At 44.2% G+C, this 22701-nt stretch overlaps 1 long non-coding RNA gene across 2 annotated transcripts in view; it reads right to left on the bottom strand.

Annotated features, from left to right (window-relative positions):
* Positions 1 to 1041: 1041 nt before the first annotated feature.
* Positions 1042 to 22701, bottom strand: part of LOC134340750 (uncharacterized) — a 130291-nt gene continuing 108631 nt past the window's right edge. For both annotated transcript variants that reach the window (XR_010016628.1, XR_010016629.1), the window contains one exon: positions 1042 to 1138. This is a non-coding gene — a long non-coding RNA (uncharacterized LOC134340750). The remainder of the gene's footprint in view (positions 1139 to 22701) is intronic.

Below are 22701 nucleotides of genomic sequence, written 5' to 3'. Positions count from 1 at the left end.
TGGCAAGAAGCCCTCCCGAGGAGCTAGGCCGATGTTGAGCCTTCTCCCCTGCTCTAATAAAGGTGATGGACTGTTTGGGAGTGTGCTGATTTTTGCTGTCTTGAATCGCTGTGCTGATTGTGTCTGCCATAGACCTTAGGACTTGGTCATGGCGCTAGCGGTATCGCCCTTCCCCCAACGCCTTCAGGCAGCAATTTAGGCAGCTCAAAAGGTGCTGGTGGAACGCAGCAGGCCCGAAAATTCGACTGTGCTTCTTCCTATGGATGCTGTCTGGCCTGCTGCATTCCACCAGCATTCTGTGTGTGTTGCTTGAATTTCCAGCATCTATATATTTCCTTATGTTTGCAGTTAACTTGCTGGAGTGTTCGCTAGGCCCCACCTGTGCAGGTTGGCCGGGCTTGGGAGAACGTCATAGACTGATTTGATGAGAAACTTGATGCACAATGTTTCGGCTATCCAGATCTCTGTCCAGGTGAGCTTGCGAGGTTCCGCATGCTCCCATCTAGTCCAGGCGCCTTGTTTGTACATGCCGACCATCTTGCTGTACCTTTCTTCCTCCAGTTCTGCTCGTATCTCGTTCTGAGCCAGTTGACCCTTCTCGTATCCACTGCTTGTAGACTTTGTAAGGCACTCCACTGGGGCCAGGGGCGGAACTTTCTCTCGCTGCTTTGACTGCTTGTTTGACCTCCTTCAGGGTGGGCTCAGAGATGTTGAATTGGGTCACTGGTATTGCAGGTGTCACCAGTGCCTCACACAGGCCGAGGTCCTGCTCTCTTGAGGTGTCACTGAAAGGGATACTGAGATTGTGGTTGATCTCCTCTACAGAAGAAGTGAGGTGGCCGCTTGGCTTCTGTCCTGGTATCCTCTTGGTGAAGCGGAAGGAATTGGTAATGAAAGCACTGCAGTTTCGGGCCCTCTCTTACCCTTCCTTCGGTGCCACTCAGCCCGCCTGAGTGTGATGAGCCTCCTCCTTATGATATCTGTGAGGTCTGACAGGGCAGTTTTCTCCTCCTCCTTGGCCAACTTAAATTGGCGCTTCAGAGATTTGAGTTCTTGTCTCAGCTGGCTGATCTTCAGGTTCCCGCCGGTTTGGTCTGGCTGGATTACTTGTTCCATGCTTGTGCACTGCAATTAATATCTGTTGAGAGAGGAAAACATAATCCAGAGTTCCACTTCGTATTATCTCTGCAGGAAAGCGGGGATGTGCTGATGGTGAGACAAGATTGAACATTGAAACAGAGGGCATTTTGTATGTTAGAAACCAAAAGCTTCCTGTGCATTTTTTTTTTACTAACTTCTGATGGGATATTCAGTGCTAGAGGTCTTCTAGCAACAGAAGTGAGCTGTTGTCAGGTGGGGGGAGGGAATCTGTTCGGGTGGAGAGTGGACCATGAGAGAAAGGGAAAGGCAGGCGAGGAGAAGAGTGAGCAGCCAAAGTGGGAAATAGACAGGCGTTCAGGCCAACGTATCAGTCCTGCTGTTGAGCACTGACCCTCTGCTGCAGCTTTGGCTGTAGCTGTGGGTTTACCCCTGTATTTAATCAGCCTGGTAATGGTCAAAAGCATCCGTGTTGGGCCTCTGTGGCTTTCAGTGGCCTGTAATTCTGAGTATCTTGCGTAATAAGTGGGCAGGGAGAGGAGTGTCGGTTGAAGGGTGTGGGGGCAATGGCACAGATAACAGATGAGCAAAGGCAGTAGATAGAGTGGATGTGTTGGTAATGAGGTAGGGGTTAATGCGAAATATCAGAAAATAAAATAGATTTGGAGCAGCGCATATAAAATGCTGGAGGAACTCAGCATCTATGGAAAATTGAATAAACAGTCGACATTTTGGGCCGAGACTCTTCCTCGGGACCAGAAAGGCAGGGGGGAAGGTGCCGGAATACAAAGGTGGGAGAGGAAGGGGGATGGCTCGAAGTGAAGGATAGGAATTCATATGGTTGGCCACTAGGAAATTCCGCTTTTGGAGGTGCTCGACAAAGCAGACCTCTATCTTATGTCAGGTCTCACTAATGTGGAGCACTGGATTCAACAGACGATGCCAACAGATTCACCTAGAAGGGCTGTTTAGGACCCTGAATGGAGGTAAGGGAGGAGGTGAATAGGCAGGTACAGTGTACAGCATTTGGAACAAATTATATTTTGGGTGCTGGTTAATGTAGTCCCTCAGTTTTGAGCTCTGCAAAATTATTTGGCATTGGAGTCTGCGTGTTCTTTTGAAATTTGCGGTTAATACTGGGGCTACTTTATTCCTTAATAAGCTAAAGAAGGTTACAAATTAAATAAAATTAGGTAAAAAATTAAATATTGGCAATGTAAACTTAGTGCCAGCTAGAAATGTTTTCAACAGTGAAAAATACATCAATACAAAATACATTCAAGGGCACTGGAACAGTGGTGTTTTCAGCCCAAAGTTAACAGGACACTAAAGTCAGAACAGCAATTTTGCAAGGCAGTGAAAAAGCTAATGTTGATGAGGTATTGCAAATAAAGTCTATGATAATGAGGCTGCATATCAAATAATAGGCTTCTGAGCCTATTTTTTGATGCAATTGATCAAACTACCCTAATCCAACCCTCTTGATTATGTTTCATTTGACCTAAACTGTCATATTAAGGGAATCATCTGCAATGCATTTTGTCCCTATTGCCTACAAAGTTATCAAAGAGCTATGCTTCCTCCCTATTTGTTATGTATATTACTGTTCCTTAGAATAACATTCAAAGATACCCCTTCTAATGATTCGACTGCTCTTGTTCTCACTGTTTCCAGGTTGATTGCAGTGACATCTAATACACTTAGATCCCACAAAGCACTGATTCGTTACAATGCGGTGGTTCAGTTATAACCATATAACAATTACAGCATGGAAACAAGCCATCTCAGCCCTTCTAGTCTGTGCCTTTATTGAAATTTTTAAAAACAGCAAAAATCCATGCTAAACAACACTTAAAGGTTCCTGACAGTAAACATTCAATCAGCCAATGAGTGCGTTTTATGTAGGCTCTGAGCCACTCAGCCAATTACGTAGTATGCTTTGCCTTCCCTGTGTGTGTAAGTGTTCTTGCTCCCTCGCTAATTTATTCCATTTTTTCACCCATAATCTCTGGAAAACTGCCTGCAACTTCCAGTGAGGGTAGTACACTTAAGATGTCCAGGAAAAGCGTGGATATGAAACTGCAAGTGATATGGTGTTTGGAAGTTGGTGAGCGCCAGGTTGATGTTGGCGCCTCTTTGAAATTGGCTACATTGATGAACAGAACAATTATAAAAAATGCAGACAAGGTGAAAGCTGCAACAATGACCTCAAAGTTATCATAGAACACAGAATAGTACAGCACAGTACAGGCCCTTCGGCCCACAATGTTGTGCCAACCCTTAAACCCTGCCTCCCATATAACCCCCCACGTTAAATTCTTCCATATACCTGTCTAGTCATCTGTTAAATTTCACAAGTGTATCTGCCTCCACCACTGACTCAGGCAGTGCATTCCACACACCAACCACTCTCTGAGTGAAAAACCTTCCTCTAATATCCCCCTTGAATTTCCCACCCCTTACCTTAAAGCCATGTCCTCTTGTACTGAGTAGTGGTGCCCTGGGGAAGAGGCGCTGGCTGTCCACTCTATCTATTCCTCTTAATATCTTGTATAACTCTATCATGTCGCTGCTCATCCTCCTCCTTTCCAGAGAGTAAAGCCCTAGCTCCCTTAATCTCTGATCATAATCCATACTCTGTAAACCAGGCAGCATCCTGGTAAATCTCCTCTGTACCCTTTCCAATGCTTCCACATCCTTCCTATAGTGAGGCGACCAGAACTGGACACAGTACTCCAAGTGTGGCCTCACCAGAGTTTTATAGAGCATTACCTTGCGACTCTTAAACTCTATCCCTCAACTTCTCTATTTATGAAAGCTAACACTTCATAAGCTTTCTTAACTACCCTATCTTCCTGTGAGGCAACTTTCAGGGATCTATGGACATGTACCCCCAGATCCCTCTGCTCCTCCACAATACGAAGTATCCTGCCATTTACTTTGTACTCTGCCTTGGAGTTTGCCCTTCCAAAGTGTACCACCACACACTTCTCTGGGTTGAACTCCATCTGCCACTACTCAGCCCACTTCTGCATCCTATCAATATCTCTCTGCAATCTTCGACAATCCTCTACACTATCCACAACACCACCAACCTTTGTGTCGTCTGCAAATTTGCCAACCCACCCTTCTACCCTTACATCCAGGTCGTTAATAAAAATCATGAAAAGTAGAGGTCCCAGAACAGATCCTTGTGGGACACCACTAGTCACAATCCTCCAATCTGAATGTACTCCCTCACCACCACCCTCTGCCTTCTGCAGGCAAGCCAATTCTGAATCCACCTGGCCAAACTTCCCTGGATCCCATGCATTCTAACTTTCTGAATAAGCCTACTGTGTGGAACCTTGTCAAATGCCTTACTAAAATCCATATAGATCACATCCACTGCACTACCCTCATCTATATGCCTGGTCACCTCCTCAAAGAACTCTATCAGGTAGACACGATCTCCCCTTCACAAAGCCATGCTGACTGTCCCTGATCAGACTATGATTCTCTAAATGCCTATAGATCCTATCCCTAAGAATCTTTTCCAACAGTTTTCCCACCACAGACGTAAGGCTCACTGGTCTATAATTACCCAGGATATCCCTACTACCTTTTTTGAACAAGGGGACAACATTCACCTCCCTCCAATCCTCCGCTACCATTCCCGTGGACAACGAGGACATAAAGATCCTAGCCAGAGGCTCAGCAATCTCTTCTCTCGCCTCGTGGAGCAGCCTGGGGAATATTCCGTCAGGCCCCGAGGACTTACCTGTCCTAATGTATTTTAACAACTCCAACACCTTCTCTCCCTTAATATCAACATGCTCCAGAACGTCAACCTCACTCATATTGTCCTCACCATCATCAAGTCCCCTCTCATTGGTGAATACCGAAGAGAAGTATTCATTGAGGACCTCGCTCACTTCCACAGCCTCCAGGCACATCTTCCCACCTTTATCTCTAATCGATCCTACCTTCACTCCTGTCATCCTTTTTTTCTTCACATAATTGAAGAATGCCTTGGGGTTTTCCTTTACCCTACTCGCCAAGGTCTTCTCATGCTCCCTTCTTGCTCTTCTCAGCCCCTTCTTAAGCTCCTTTCTTGCTTCCCTATATTCCTCAATAGACCCATCTGATCCTTGCTTCCTAAACCTCATGTATGCTGCCTTCTTCCACCTGACTAGATTTTCCACTTCACTTGTCACCCATGGTTCCTTCACCCTACCATTCTTTATCTTCCTCACCGGGACAAATTTATCCCTAACATCCCGCAAGAGATCTCTAAACATCGACCACATGTCCATAGTACATTTCCCTGCAAAAGCATCATCCCAATTCACACCCGCAAGTTCCAGCCTTTTAGCCTCATAATTTGCCTTTCCCCAATTAAAAATTTTCCTGTCCTCTCTGATTCTATCCTTTTCCTTGATAATGCTAAAGGCCAGGGAGCGGTGATCACTGTCCCCCAGATGCTCACCCACTGAGAGATCTGTGACCTGACCCGGTTCATTACCTAGTACAAGATCTAGTCTGGCATTCCCCCTGGTCGGCCTGTCCACATACTGTGACAGGAATCCGTCCTGGACACACTTAACAAACTCTGCCCCATCTGAACCCTTGGAACTAATCAGGTGCCAATCAATATTAGGGAAGTTAAAGTCACCCATGATAACAACCCTGTTATTTTTGCACCTTTCCAAAATCTGCCTCCCAATCTGCTCCTCTGTATCTCTGCTGCTACCAGGGGGCCTATAGAATACCCCCAATAGAGTAACTGCTCCCTTCCTGTTCCTGACTTCCACCCATATTGACTCAAAAGAGGCTCCTGCTACATTACCCACCCTTTCTGTAGCTGTAATAGTATCCCTGACCAGTAATGCCACCCCTCCTCCCCTTTTTCCGCCCTCTCTATCCCTTTTAAAGCACTGAAATCCAAGAATATTGAGAATCCATTCCTGCCCTGGTGCCAGCCAAGTCTCTGTAATGGCCACTACATCATAATTCCATGTATGTACCCAAGCTCTCAGTTCATCACCTTTGTTCCTGATGCTTCTTGCATTGAGGTACACACATTTCAGCCCTTCTACCTTACTGTCTTTACACCGTTTATTCTGCTTCTCTTTCCTCAAAGCCTCTCTGTATGTTAGATCTGGCTTTACTCCATGCACTTCTTTCACTGCTCTATCGCTCTGGGTCCCATCCCCCTCGCAAATTAGTTTAAACCCTCCCGAACCATGCTAGCAAACTTACCTGCAAGGATATTGCTCCCCCTCGAGTTCAGGTGCAACCCATCCAATCTGTCCAGGTCCCACCTTCCCACCTTGACCGAGCGAAACAACAACAGCAAATCACTGATCAGAAAGAGCCAGAGGGAAAGGGGATAGTCCTTCCACAGCCCGGCGACCAAGTTATGGTGAGGGTGCTGCCAGAAAGGCCGGGTTTGCCCCCAGGTGGATAGGACCACAGACAGTACTCTTAACCAATGATACGTGTGTCTGTGTACAGACTCAGCGAGGCAGCCAGTGGAAACACTGGACTCAGGTTAAAGCATACAACTCACCCTCTTGTTGCTCCCACAGACAGAGTGGGGAACCAAGTGTACTCAGTAACCATGTAATTACAGAGAACCTAAGAGAGGAACACCAGCTGGCCATGCCAGACCTGACCACAGCTGATGAAAACATACCCGGAGAAAACGCAAAGACAGAAAACGCCAAGAGCGTGGCAGAAGACACTGAGAACGTGTTGGAAAATCATGAATAGCCTGCTAAAGTGTGATGATGATGGTACTCTGTAAAGAAGGCTGGTTGCTGAAGGTAGACAATTAATTTTATAGCATAGTATAGACATTTATTAGGAAATAGACGGGGAGGGATTTTTGAGTTAAAGCAGAGAGGGCAAGTTCCACCACTTTGACGGCATTTCAGACTGCTCTCGACATCTGAAAGCAGGCACCCCGAGTCTGAGGAGCTTGGCCCTTTTCAGCAGTTGGGCCAGTGATCGACCGGACAGTTTGGAAGGGGGTGCCACCGGGGAGAGGTCCTTGCAGACATTTATGTAGAGGCCACCCCAACCCCTTCCTGTACATCAATGAGAGAGCCTGTGGGAGCTCCTGGAAGGAGAGTTTCAGCGACCAGAGGATAAAGGTCTGAAGACAAAGGAATGTAATTAAGCTGCAGTCAGCCTGTAGGGAAAGAGCAGGCACACCAAAGGAACCACATTTCTAAAGACTTGGAACAGCCTCTCTGCTTAACATTTGGTAGGTAGCGATTAGGTAATGCTAGGATAGATATCGAGGTACATAAAATTGGGGGGAAATTTCGAGACAGGGCATTTTTGTAGCCCTATTTGAGCAGATCCTCCTAGGTTGCCCTTTCCTGATACAAATTTAATTTTTGTCCAGGAAGGCCAAGAGGAGGGACTGTTAGAATGAGTTTTTTTTTGGATAGGTGATTTGTTTACACTTAAATGACTTTGGCCACCAGACTTCTATTTGACAAAGTATTGGGGATTGGGTCCACCACAATGGGCTTCCTAAAAAGGTGTGAATACCAGGTGCTTCTGGCGCCGTTGTTTCAAAGACAGTATTATCTATACATTGTAAATATTAATTGTCTCCTATGTTAGCACGAAAAATGCCAAGTAGACCCTAAAGGCTGTGGATACTAACCCAGACTTGTTGGCGTCGGAAGGAAAGGATGGTGTGATATTTTGTATGTAGCTTCAAAAGGAAGCATTGTCTATGCATTGTCTGTAACTTTTTAAGTAGCAATTGCCTTTGTGTTTAGCATATAAATATCGAGCCCATATTGAGCTAGCGGTCCTTTCTGCGGAAAGCGTCTCCATCCGTAAGATGCCTGCTGTACCTTGTTGTGTTGAATAAAGAAGCTGCTTCTTATCTACGATGATACATCATCCACGCTACAACAGTGGGGAGTTGCAATATTAATTGGGGCTGCGCTCAGGAAGGAGAGCTCATCCATGGGTCGAACTCGATGACTTGTCTAAAAACAGCTGCTCCTAATTAACTCTCCCTAGGTCCTGCCCTGTACTCCTGTTATTTGCCCTCCTCCAATTTAATACTCTCCCACAAGGTCCATACTTACCTATAGCTATCTTAAAACTTAACTTGTGATCACTGTTTCTTCAATGTGCTCTCACTGAAAGTTTAGTTACCTGGCCAGGCTTACCACCCAGCACAGGTCCAGTGTGACTCTTTTCCTCATTGGAATATGTACATACTGATTTAAGAAACCCTCCTAGATGCACCTAACTCATTCTGCCTTATCTAAACCTCTTGTATTAAGGAGGTCCCAGTCTACATTAGGGAAGTTGGAGTCACCCATGACAACAACCCTGTTGGCTTTACATCTGTCTGTTTCTCAATGTGCCAGTGGCTTTTGGGAAGTCTGTAGTACAATCCCATCAGTGGCTGCATTTTTCTTACTTTAGAGAAGATTGGAATGAAGGTGCAATAATGCAGACAGGAGAAAGTCCTTCACATGGAGATTTGTGACTATAAACTTCACTCCCAGGACTAGTAGCTGAAACAAAAAGCATGCAGCATACCTGATTATATTGACTGCTTAGATGAAGGAAAACAAGACCAAGGAGTGCATGGGTGAGTGTAATTGAAAATGACAGGGTAGACAGCATTGGAGTAGTGAGCAGAATGCTCTGCCTTTGGTTTGTAATTTATAGAACTGTGTAGCACAGGCATACACGAGCTGTACAATTACTGATTTTACTCTTCCACCACAGAGAAGAAATTGCCTATTTGAGAATAACCAAAGTTCCTTTGGAATTTGATTTTTAAAAATTGAACCAGAGTGCTTTTTGTTGTTTCAAATAAACCTAATACTTTTAGTGTTGAATGCTACAATATTGTTTAAGCATGATGTGACATAAGACCAAGTTATCAGAAGATTGATGCCAATAAGAGAGACAATGGGGAAACGTTCAAAATGCTAATATGAGAGACGAGAGAGATTAACGAAAAGAGACACAGTTCCGAGTATTGTCAGACCGGTTGCTTTGAACCTGAACTGTTTGAAGTTTGATGGACAGGCAATACCCCAGCAGGGGGATAAAAGGAACAGGTTCGCTAAGGCAAGGGACACCACGACACCATGAGATAACGAGACCCTGGAAGTGCGGTGTGCTTGGTGGGAGTTTTGGAGGTCTGGTTGCGGGACCGACCATCGAGGCACAGGGTGAAAAGGTACGATCGGCGGGAACCTGATGTGTGTGTCCGCCCTTGCCTGGGTGCCGGGTTCACCGCAAAAGAACGATCATACGGAGGGGTCACAGTCGGTGACCTCAGAAAACATTACAAAGGGCTCGCCCGAAAGCTAACTGCGAGGAATATCAAAGGTCTGTTTGAATCCGATTTGAATATCATTATTCTTTCTTTCTCTCTCTCTCTCTCCCCCCCCACACACACACACACACAACGGCACAACAGCGATTACTGTGAACTGAACTGAACTCTGCGTCACTTGAGACTGATCATTTTACCCCTAGACTGCGATAGAGCTTGACTGATCCTATTATCCTAGTTCTGTGTACATGTGTGTTTTATCATTGCTAACCTGTTGCATTTATATCCTTACTATTAGAGTACTGTGTTACTTATTTCTTTAATAAAACTTTCTTAGTTCCAGTAATCCAGACTCCAACAAAGTGGTCCATTTCTGCTGGTTTGGCAACCCAGTTATAGGGTACGTAACAATAAACACACAGAGAAAGAAACCATAAGGCATATTTATGTTGGCACTTGGAAAAGTTAACCAACTAACCTGGATGCTGCACACTCTCTTCACAGCAGACACTAAATCTGAATCCAGTTTCCTTCAGGCACTAAATCTGAATCCATTTTCCAAGTTGATTTCCAAGTCAGGATGGTGTGTGCGACTTAGATGGAAACATGACGCCCTTGCCCTTCATTGAGGTAAAGGCCACAGGTTCAATCATTACTGTTAGAGTAGTCTGCTTCTTGGTCTGGAATCATGTCAAGTGAATACTGGAGTTGTAGTCAAGTAGACAAGGGGGGAATATTGTTCCTTGTAGTTGACTGAGGCTGTGGGCTCCCTTTTACCATGGGATGCCCGGTCTCTGACCTGCTCTTGTAACAGCTGGATTTACCTTTTCCACTTGAGATATTTTCAATGAAAGTTAGGTTGTTAGATCTTAAACTTGGAGCTTGCCGGTACCTCGCATTTGTACACAAACATCTTTCATGTAAATGTTGTTTGGGTCTTGGAGCAAGCAGGCAATGGCCACTTCATTTCAGAGTGTCATCATGTTATACAGCACAGAAGCAGGCCCTTCAGCCCAACTCATCCATAGTAACCAATGTGCCTGTCTCAGCTAATCCCATTTAGCCCATTTCTCTTTAAATGTCTCCTATCTATGTAACTGTCTAAGTGTTCTTTAAACATTATAATCGTACCTGCTGAATTTGTATTTGCTGAGGAGTTGCTGAATGAGCATTGTGCAATTATCTGCAGCAAGCCTGCCTCTGATCTAATAATGGACGGAAGGTCATAGAGGAAGCAAATGTAAAAGTGGAGCCTTGGGCATAGCCTTGAAGAAGCACCAGTGTCATTGAAGTGGGGCACCAACAATCACAATGATCTCTTATAATTTCCTCACGTGGTTGAGTTTCTCAAGGACACATACCTGCAGATCTAATTTCATCATTTTCCACACATGGAACAAAGCTAATCTCATCTGCCAATATTTGGCTCATATCCCTCTAAACTCTGTAGAGTATCCAGGCTGGTTGCATCATGACCGGGTATGGAAACATCAATGCCCAAGAATGGAAAAGCCTTCAAAAAAACAGTGGATGCAGCCCAATCATTACAGAAAAAGCCCTCCTCACCATTAGAGTCATAGAAAAGTATAGCACAAAAACAGACCCTTTGGCCCATCTAGTCCACACCAAAACCATTTAAACTGCTTACTCTCATTGACCTGCACTGGGATCATAGCCCTCCTTACCCCTACAAGTACATTGAGCACATCAACAAGGAGCACAGACACAGGAAAGCAGCATCCATCATCAAGAACTCCCCCCATTCAAACCGTGCTCTTTTCTCACTACTAGTATCAGGAAGGGGGTATAAGAGCCTTGGGTTCCACACCACCAGGTTCAGGAACAGTTATTACCCTTCAACCATCAGGCTCTTGAACCAGAGTGAATAACTTCACTCACCTCAACACTAAACTGATTCCAAAACTTTCAAGGACTCTACAATTTGTGTTCTCATGGCCTCAAGTGGACAGGGCCTGGGAAATGAATATTCAAGGGTATACGTCCTATCGAAAGGACAGAGTTGGTGAGGAATGATATTCAGTCCCTTGCGAGGGGGGACATAGAATCAGGAGACGTGGAGTCAGTATGGATAGAACTGAGAAATTCTAAGGGTAGAAAGACCCTAATGGGAGTTATCAACAGGCCCCCAAACAGTAGTCTGGATGTAGGGTGTAAGTTGAATCAAGAGTTAAAATTGACATGTCGCAAAGGTAATACTACAGTTGTTATGGGGGACTTCAACATGCAGGTGGACTGGAGGAATCAGGTTGGTACTGGACCCCAAGAAAGGGAGTTTGTGGAGTCCCTCCGAGATGGATTCTTAGAACAGCTTGTACTGGAGCCTACCAGAGAGAATGCAATTCTAGCTTCAGTGTTGTGCAATGAATTGGATTTGATCAGGGACTTTGAGGTAAAGGAGCCATTAGGAGGTAGTGACCATAATATGATAAGTTTTAATCTACAATTTGAGAGGGAGAAGGGAAACTTGGAAGTGTCAGTATTACAATTGAACAAAGGGAACTATGGTGCTATGAGGGAGGAGCTGGCCAAAGTTCAATGGAACAATACCCTAGCAGGGATGACAGTGGAAAAGCAATGGCAAGTGTTTCTGGGAATAATGCAGAAGGTGCAGGATCATTTCATTCCAAAGAGGAAGAAAGATCCTAAGGGGAGTAAGGGGAGGCCATGGCTGACAAGAAAAGTAATGGACAGCATAAAAATTAAAGGGAAGAAGTATAACATAGCAAAGATGAGTGGGAAGCCGGAGGATTGGGAATCTTTTAAAGAGCAACAGAAGACAACTAAAAAGGCAATACGCGGAGAAAAAAAAGAGGTACGAAGGTAAACTAGCCAAGAATATAAAGGAGGATAGTAAAAGCTTCTTTAGGTATGTGAAAAGGAAAAAAATAGGTAAGACCAAAACTGGGCCCTTGAAGACAGAAGCGGGTGAATTTATTATGGGGAACAAATTATGTACCCGGACTTTGAGAAAGCCTTTGATAAAGTCCCACATAGGAGATTCGTGGGCAAAATTAGGGCACATGGTATTGGGGGCAGAGTACTGACATGGATTGAAAATTGGCTGGCTGACAGAAAACAAAGAGTAGCGATTAACGGGTCCCTTTCGGAATGGCAGGCGGTGACTAGTGGGGTACCGCAGGGTTCAGTGCTGGGACCGCAGCTGTTTACAATATATATTAATGATTTAGATGAGGGAATTAAAAGTAACATTAGCAAATTTGCTGATGACACAAAGCTGGGAGGCAGTGTGAAATGTGAGGAGGATGTTATGAGAATGCAGGGTGACTTGGACAGGGCTGGGTGAGTGGGCAGATGCATGGCAGATGCAGTTTAATGTGGATAAATGTGAGGTTATCTACTTTGGTGGTAAGAACGGGAAGGCAGATTATTATCTAAATGGAGTCAAGTTAGGAAAAGGGGAAGCACAACAAGATCTAGGAGTTCTTGTACATCAGTCACTGAAAGCAAGCGTGCAAGTACAGCAGGCAGTGAAAAAAGCTAATGGCATGTTGGCCTTCATATCAAGGGAATTGAATATAAGAGCAAAGAGGTCCTTCTGCAGTTGTACAGGGCCCTGGTGAGACCACACCTGGAGTACTGTGTGCAGTTTTGGTCTCCAAATTTGAGGAAGGACATTCTTGCTATTGAGGGAGTGCAGCGTAGGTTCACAAGGTTAATTCTCGGGATGGCGGGACTGTCATATGTCGAAAGATTGGAGCGACTGGGCTTGTATACTCTGGAATTTAGAAGGCTGAGAGGGGATCTTATTGAAACATATAAGATTATTAAGGGATTGGACACGCTGCAGGCAGGAAGCATGTTCCCGCTGATGGGCGAGTCCAGAACCAGAGGCCACAGTTTAAGAATTAGGGGTAGGCCATTTAGAACAGAGTTGAGGAAAAACTTTTTCATCCAGAGAGTGGTGGATATATGGAATGCTCTGCCCCAGAAGGCTGTGGAGGCCAAGTCTCTGGATGCTTTCAAGAAAGCGATGGATAGAGCTCTTAAAGATAGCGGAATCAAAGGTCATGGGGATAAGGCAGGAACTGGATACTGATAGTGGATGATCAGCCATGATCACAGTGAATGGCGGTGCTGGCTCGAAGGGCTGAATGGCCTACTCCTGCACCTATTGTCTATTCTCATTATTTATTTGTGTAGTTGTTTAGTTGGTCTTCTTTTACACATTGGTTGTCTGAATGTGTGTGGTTTTTCTTGTATTGTATTTCTTGTTCTACTGTGAATGCCTGCAAGGAAACATCTCAAAGTAGTATATGGTGACATATACATACTTTGATAATAAATTTACTTAGAACATTTTAATCTTTTCCTATCCATGTACTTGTCCAAGATTTATTTATATAGACAAGTGATTCTGCAGATGCTGGAAATTCAGAGCAACACACAAAAAGCTGGAGGAACTCAGCAGATCAAGCAGCATCTACAGAAATAAATAAACAGTTGACATTTATGGCCAAAGCTATTCATCAGGATTGGAAAAGAAGGGGGAAGACACCATAATAAAAAGGTGGGGGAGGGGAAGGAGGACAAGCTAGAAGGTGAAGCTGGATGGCTGGGAGAGGTGAAGGGCTGGAGAATAGGAATCTGATAGGAGAGGAGAGTCAATTGCAGAAGAAAGGAAAGAAAGAGGGGCACCAAGGTGAGATGATAGGCAGGTGAGGAGAATAGGTATGAGGCCAGAGTGGGGAATAACTGCCGTGTACTGTTCAGCTAGATCTTCTAATAGATAGAAACAAACTACAACAAATTCAGAGTGAATCAAATTATATGCATATTTTATTCATTTGCAAGGGAAGCTCTCTATGCATTATCGTTGGAGAATAACTTCAATCTTATAGCTCAAATAAACCACTTTCATATGTTTCACGGAAACCAGTAGTTAGGCTGTTCCATACCATAATATTCCTCCATTATCTGCATCTGACTCTAGTTCCTGACATCTGTTCTTTGATTTGTCTTTAGAAGTTGTGTCCTGTTTTTCTCTCTTATCACAACATTGCTCCCTGCCATCCTAAAACACATGCACCCCCTGTCATAAGACACACGTCTTCCTATAAGCCTGCATCCAAGTCAGTGAAGCACTCTGGTATCTCACAGGTTCCATTTTGTCACATTACATTTTACAAAAATTATAAATTCATATCAACTTTGGGTTACAGATATATTTCCACATTCCCTCCTTTTTGTCATTTCATGACAACACCATTATCTTCAAAATATAATTGGTAAGGTATGAGTACAGTAATCAAAGTGATTTCAAGCATTCATTTAATGATAAAGTCTCAGAACTTTAGTTAAGCAAACACCTCTTTTGCTAGTCTGGATCGATAGGTACCCATTTTCAATATCCTCTCCTTCTTAGTCCTACTATGCCACACATAAATCACAAAAGAATAACAGTTATTATGATACCAATGGTTATACCTCAATGTAGGATAGCCACCCACTATCCTCTTCCTGGAGTGTTATAATTGTGAAACCAATCTCCTATTTTCTTAATCCTTTCGGTGGCCTCTTGGATATGATCCAAAAAATGAGTTAGGATTCATCTGGTATGTAATTGCAGCATTCTTGTCCAGTCAGGACACATATGCCTCTCCTTTTTTGGATAAAACAAAGTCCCCAACTATTCAGGTTTGCAATCCTACTTATCAGACCACCAACAACTTTGCCAACAATTTAGATATTGCTTGTTGGGTTTGCAGTTTCATTTGCTAAATTTACAGTGCTGATGCCATGTTAATCAGTTCCTGTGTTCACCAGTTCCATAGGCCAGTGTTACCTTCCCTGGGGACAACACTCAGTCCTTTTACTCTGGAGTTAGCGCTGTCTTACGGAAGTATATAGCAACCTCTGAAACGCTTGTTGTTTCCAAATTTTTATCCCCATCTCCCCCCAGTGACATTCTGATTGTACCGATAAGGGGAGGAAGAGGGTCTATGTTTCTGAGTCCCATCACCATTGTACCAACATCTGCAGGTCAGAGGGCTTGGACCAATTAAAGAAACAGTTCATCTCTGTTTCATTGAAAGGCACGGGTAAAAGTTCAAAGAACATTTATGATGAAAGTATGTATAAATTATACATGATTCATCAGTTTACAGGCAGCCACAAAACAAGAAACCCAAAAGAACCCAATTTAAAATAAAAGACCAACACCCAATGCATAGAGAGAGAGAAAGCAAATCAATTCAAATCACATCATGCAAACAACAAAGCAAACATCAGCATTCGGAATGCAATTGAGTCCATAAATCCAAAGCTCAGAGCAGCTGGAGGAGGCCCATAGCCTCAGTCTATCTCAAATCACTGTGAAGCTTGCAGATACTGAGCCCAGAGCACGACACAGCCTCAGTGGCAATGCTGCAGAGAGCACAGTAAAACATTATGGAGCAGAACCGGCCCCAGCCTTAGTCTCTGGTCCTGCCACCCTGCCTTTTCAGTCCATCTGGTCTGGCATTTAAATTGTCCAAGTATGGGCCTCCCCGTACTCAACATTTCCAAATCGGCCTGGCACTTAGATCAATCCAACCTTGCTCCGGTTTAGGTGGATGTGCTCTGAAACAACACTGTCTAACCAATCTTAGAGGTTTTTGAGGAAGTTACCAGGAATGTGGATGAAGGCAAAGCTATGTGGACTTCAGTAAGCATTTGACAAGATCCCACATGGGAGGCTGGTCAAGGAAGTTCAGTCGCTCGGCAATCAGGATGAAGTAGTAAATTGGATTAGGCATTGGCTTTGTGGTAGAAGCCACAGAATGGTTGTAGAGGGTTGCCTCTCTGACCGGAGGCCTGTGACTAGTGTTGCAGGGTCCTTTGTTGTTTGTCATCCAAATCAATGATCTGGATGATAATGTGGTTAACTGTATCAATAAATCTGTGGATGACACCAAGATTGGGGGGGCGGGGTAGTGGACAGTGAGGAAGGCTATCATGGCTTGCAGAAGGATCTGCATCAGCTGAAAAATAGCAGATGGAATTTAATGCAGACAAGTGCGAGGTGTTGCACTTCAGTTGGACCAACCAGGGAAGGTCTTACACAATGAACAGATTGAGGGCTCTGGGAATACAGGTATATAATTCATTGAAAGTGGTGTCACAGGTAGATAAGGTCGTGAAGAAAGCTTTTGGCACATTGGCCTTCGTAAATCAATGTAGTGAGTACAGAAGATGGGATGTTATGTAGGCCAGAGAGCACACTCACAAAGCCAGGGGCTGGCTTCCAGGACTGGAATGAGAAGAGATTTCTTCATCCCTATGGTGGGAAATCTTTGGAATTCTATACTCAATGGGGCTGTGGAATCTCAGTCACAGTGTATTCATAGATTTTTAGATATTTATTGAATGAAGGGATACTAGGTTTGTATAAAAAATGGTGCTGGGCTGTAAGATCAGCTCTGATATTACTGAACAGCAGAGCAGGTACACAAGGTTGAGTGCTCTTTACTGGCTTATGCTCATAATCACATACAGTGGCATGCAAAAGTTTGGGCACCCTGGTCAAAAATTTTGTTATTCTGTGAAGAGCAAAGCGAGTAAAAGATGAACTGATTTCCAAAAAGCATAAAGTTAAAGATGACACATTTCTTTAATATTTTAAGCAAGAAAACTTTTTTATTTCCATCTTTTACAGTTTCAAAATAACAAAAAAGGAAAAGGGCCTGAAGCAAAAGTTTGGGCACCCTGCATGGCAGTAATTAGTAACACCCCCTTTGACGAGTATCACAGCTTGTAAACGCTTTCCGTAGCCAGCCAAGAGTCTTCCAATTCTTGTTTGGGGGATTTTCGCCCATTCTTCCTTACAAAAGGCTTCTAGTTCTGTGAGATTCTTGGGCCGTCTTGCATGCACTGCTCTTTTGAGGTCTATCCACAGATTCTCGATGATATTTAGGTCAGGGGACTATGAGGGCCATAGGAAAACCTTCAGCTTGTGCCTCCTAAGAGACCTACCATTTACTGTATATATTTCTCTTAGATTTGACCAACCAAAGTGCACACCTCACACCTGTAGGGAAGCTTTTGGAAAAAATTCTGAGGCACAGGATAAATTTATACTTGAAAAGGCAGGGATTGATCAAGAATTGTCAGCATGAGTGTGTCATAGAATCATTCTATGTGAAAAGATGTTCTTCAGCTCATGAGTTCACCATGGCTGGCAAGCAGCTGGCTGCACTAATAGCCTTCTTACTGTCTCTATGATAGTCTTGATGACTGTTATGCTTAAGGGACTCGACCCAAAATGTCAACTGCACTCTGTGTGTGTGTTGCTCAATATTTCCAGCATCTGCAGAATCTCTTGTGCCCCCTAGATTCTATCACTCATCCCATATTAGGGACAATGTATAATGGCCAATTAACCTATCAATCAGGCAGCATTGGGCCAGGGGTGGAAATTGAAGCACCCAGAGGAAGCAGACACAGTAATATAGAACATCCTGAGCTCAGGATGCAACTTGAACTTGAGCTGAGACAACGGCTCTACCAGCAGTTTGCTTTGTTGGATGGTGATCCTGTCTGTCTAATTTGCTTGGTTGTTTCGAAGAAGTAGCAACATAGTGATGAGGGTAGTGAGTTTGATAGCTACAGAGACGTCAGTGAGACCTTTAATAAAGTCTCCAAAAGGTGAGAGGACCTGGGATTCAAGACGTTTGGCAAATTGGATCTTAAGTTGGCTTGGCAATAGGAGAGAGGGTGAAGAATTGTTTCAGTGATCAGAAGTCTGTGACCAGATATCAGTGCTGGGACCTTTTTATTTTTATATACAGTGTATTAATGACTTGGGTGTGAATGTATGAGGTGTGATAAATACAGTAATTTTTCAATGACTCAAAAATTGGAGGTGTTGTTGATAGGATAGTCTTAAAACTACAGAACAGCATTGTCCACCTGGGAATTTGAAATATTCCCATATTTGAAAATTGGAAATTGAGTGGAAAATGGAGATGGAACTTATGAATGGTAGGGCCCTATGAGAATGGAAGGACAGTGAGACTTAGTGTATAAGTCCATACATTCCAAAAGGTGGCAGCAGAGGTAGATACAGTTGTGAGGTACTTATTTTCTTTAGCTGAGACATGTGGTGGAGATGATGGTGCAGGTTGTTTAAACTTTGGCTGGGCAGCAGCTGGAATATTTTATAGTCTCGGAGCAGTACATCACAGAAGCAGGCCACCTGACTGTTCTCCCATCCATATCAATCAGATTTGCCCAGAGTAGTTCTGTAGCTTTATTTAAGATTGAGCATAGAATATAGAATATTGCAACCTTTTAACCTAAGATTAATCTAACCCCTCCCACATAGCCATAGAGCAGCAGTCCCCAACCACCGGGCCACGAGGAAACGATATGAGTCAGCTGCACCTTTCCTCATTCCCTGTCACGCACTGTTGAGCTTGAACGCACACGAGGTCATTACACACGCGTCATCCATGTCAGCGTGGGAAGAAGATCAACTCCTCGAGCTTGCAAATGACGGCGGGCTGAAAATTATGTTTGACATAACATCTCTGCTGGCATTCTGGATCAAAGTCAAGGCTAAATATCCTGAGATAGCCACGAAAGCACTAAAAACATTGCTTCCATTTCCAACATATCTCTGCAATGAATACAACAAAAACTAAATTATGGAATAGACTGGACATAAGGAACTCCCTTCGAGTATCGCTGTCTCTCATTACCCTTCGTTGGTACCGTCTTGTTGCAGGGAAACAAGCCCAGGGCTCCCACTGATTCAGCGATATTGGTGTGTTGCAATGATTTTATATGTTCATACAGGGAAAATATGTGCTGTGTGTTTAATATCCAAATGTTACTTAAAATGTTATGATGCTATTGACTTATAAGTGACTTATATAACCATATAACAATTACAGCACGGAAACAGGCCATCTCTGCCCTTCTAGTCCGTGCCGAACGCTACTCTCACCTAGTCCCACAGACCTGCAGTCAGCCCATAACCCTCCATTCCTTTCCTGTCCATATACCTATCCAATTTTTCTCTAAATGATAATATCGAACCTGCCCCTACCACTTCTACTGGAAGTTCGTTCAACACTTACTTCAAGCTCCCCTGCCCTCCCCTGATAATTGACTTATCACTATATTCATGCGAGGAAAATATGTGCTGTGTGTTTAATATTAAATTCATTAGATAAACCCTTTTAGAAACAAAATTGAGTGTATGAGCCACTTATCACCTATATTCCGGTCGTGATCAACACCCCCCCCCACCCCGAACAGAATCGCCAAAAAAATCGGCATGTCCACGCATGCGCAAGTCACGCATGTGCGCACAGGTGCCCGTGCAAGGCTTCGTGGTTATGGTAGTCTTTCTCGGGGTAAACACAACATATTTGATGGCTACTCTTGTCCGTTGGCAACCCTACCCCACCCCCCTCCGGTCGGCCGGTCCGCAAGAATATTGTCAATAATAAACCGGTCCATGTTGCAAGAAAGTTTGGGGACCCCAGCCATAGAGCCATCAAGCATTAAAGTACAGGAACAGGCCCCTTTGCCATAACTGTGTAAGTCCTACCCAGGTTTGTCCTCCCAAAGTGCAACACCTCACAATTATCTGCATTAAATTCCACCTGCCATTTTCAGCCCATTTTTCTAGCTGCTCCAGATTCCACGCAAGCATTGATAACCTTCCTTGCTATCCTCTATATCTTCAATCTCTATCTCAATCTATCCCCAATCTCAGTGTCATCTGCAAAATTGCTTAACAATGGCTAAGGATGTTTTATATATCTCTGTTAGGTCCTCTGCAATTTCTGAACTCGCCTGCTACAAGGTCTGAGGGGACACCTTGTCAGGCCTTGGGGACTTAGCCACCCTAACTTGCATCAAAACAGCAAGAACCTCTTCTTCTGTAATCTGTATATGGCTAATAACCTCACAGTTATTTTGTCTCAGTTCTATAGACTATATGTCTGTCTCCTGAGTAAATACAGATACAAAATATTCCATTTAAGATCTTCTCCATCTCTTTCAGCTCCACTTATGGAATTAACATTCTGATCTTCCAGAGGACCAAGTTTGTCCCTTGCAATCCTTTTTCTCTTAACATATCTGTAGAATCCTTTGGGATTCTTCTTCACCTGGCCTGCTAGAGCAACCTCACGCCTACTTTTAGCCCTCCTGATACCTTCCTTAATGTTCTTTTGCATTTCTTATACTGTTCAAGTGCCTCATTAGTTCCTACCTACCTGTACCTGCTATGCACATCCTTCTTCTTAACCTGTACCTCAATATTCCTGGAAAACTAAGATTCCCTAAACCTGTTATCCTTGCCTTTTATTGTGGCACATTAATGTGTCCACACTTTCTTATTCCTGAGTTTCACCCATATATCCTCACGAGATGAGTCTTCAGTCTGTCCTATCTCAGCACTGCCATGACATTTTCCCTGACTAGTAATGTCACATCTTCCTCTTTAATCCCTGCTGCTCTATCATGTCTAAAACAATGAAGCTTCGGAATATTGAACTGCCAGCCCTGCCCCTCCTGCAACCAAGTCTCACTGCTGACCACAATGTCACAATTCCACATGTTTATCCATGTCCTAAGCACATCCGCCTTTCCTACAATACTCTTGCATTGAAATATGCACAACTCAGAATATTATTCGCACTATGCTCAACCTTTTGATTCCTGACTTTGTATGTAGGCTTAACAACAACTTCTCCCACACCCACTCCCACTCCACTATCTGCTCTGGTGCTCTGGTTCCCATCCCCCTGCAACTCTAATTTCAACACCCCCCCACCACCACCACCACCACCACCAGTGCAGCACTAGCAAACCTTCCTACAAGGATATTAGCTCCCCCCTCTCCCCACCCCCCAGTTCAGGTGTAAACCATCCCATCTGTACAGGTCCAACCTTCCCTGAAAAAGTGCCCAATGATCCAAAAATCCGAAGCCCTCCCTCCTGCACCATCTCCTTAGCCATGTGTAAAATGGTATTACCTTCCTATTTCTGGTCTCACTAGCAGATGACAAGGATAGCATTCAGGAGATCACAGCCCTGGAGGTCTTGTCCTTTAACTTAGCTCCTAACTCTCCGACTCACTTTGCAGGACCTTGTAACCCTTTTTGCCTTTGTCATTGGTACTGACATGAACCACAACCTCTGGCTATTCATCCTCCCACATAAGAATGCTATGGACTTGATCTGAGGTGTCCCTGACACTTGGAAGGCGACATCCCATTCCCAGCAATCTTGTTCACTTCCACAGAACCTTCTGTACGTTCCCCTAGCCAATGAATCCCCTATCATTACTGCTCCCCTCTACTCCCCACCTTCCCTGCTGAGTCACAGAGTCAGACTCAGTGCCAGAGATGCTAGGTTATCCAACCCTCAAAGGCACAGCAATCTCTTCCCTCACTTGTAAAAACCAATGCTCCAGGGACAACACCATTTATGAAAAACTATACATAAATAAAGACAGACAAACAATGTGCAAAAGAAGACAAATTGTACAAAAGAATATATATAAATACTGAGAACATGAGTCGTTGAAAGTGAGTCTGTAGGATGTGGAATCAGTTCAGAGTTGTGGTGAGTGAAGATATCCATGCTGGTTCATGATGATTGTGGGGTAATAACTGTTCCTGAAGCTCCTGGTGTGGAACCTAATGCTCCTGTATCTCCTACCTAATTGTAGTAGTGAGAAGGGAGCATGGTCTGGATGGTAGAGGTCTTTGATCAACACACATCAAAGTTGCTGGTGAACGCAGCAGGCCAAGCAGCATCTATAGGAAGAGGCACAGTCGACGTTTCAGGCCGAGACCCTTCGTCAGGACTAACTGAAGGAAGAGTGAGTAAGGGATTTGAAAGCTGGAGGGGGAGGGGGAGATGCAAAATGATAGGAGAAGACAGGAGGGGGAGGGATAGAGCCGAGAGCTGGACAGGTGATAGGCAAAAGGGGATACGAGAGGATCATGGGACAGGAGGTCCGGGAAGAAAGACAGGGGGGGGGTGACCCAGAGGATGGGCAAGAGGTATATTCAGAGGGACAGAGGGAGAAAAAGGAGAGTGAGAGAAAGAATGTGTGCATAAAAATGAGTAACAGATGGGGTATGAGGGGGAGGTGGGGCCTAGCGGAAGTTAGAGAAGTCAATGTTCATGCCATCAGGTTGGAGGCTACCCAGACGGAATATAAGGTGTTGTTCCTCCAACCTGAGTGTGGCTTCATCTTTACAGTAGAGGAGGCCGTGGATAGACATGTCAGAATGGGAATGGGATGT

The sequence above is a fragment of the Mobula hypostoma genome, chromosome X2 (assembly GCF_963921235.1).
Source record: "Mobula hypostoma chromosome X2, sMobHyp1.1, whole genome shotgun sequence".
Classification (NCBI taxonomy): Eukaryota; Metazoa; Chordata; class Chondrichthyes; order Myliobatiformes; family Myliobatidae; genus Mobula; species Mobula hypostoma.
This window is presented reverse-complemented; position numbering and strand designations above follow the sequence as displayed.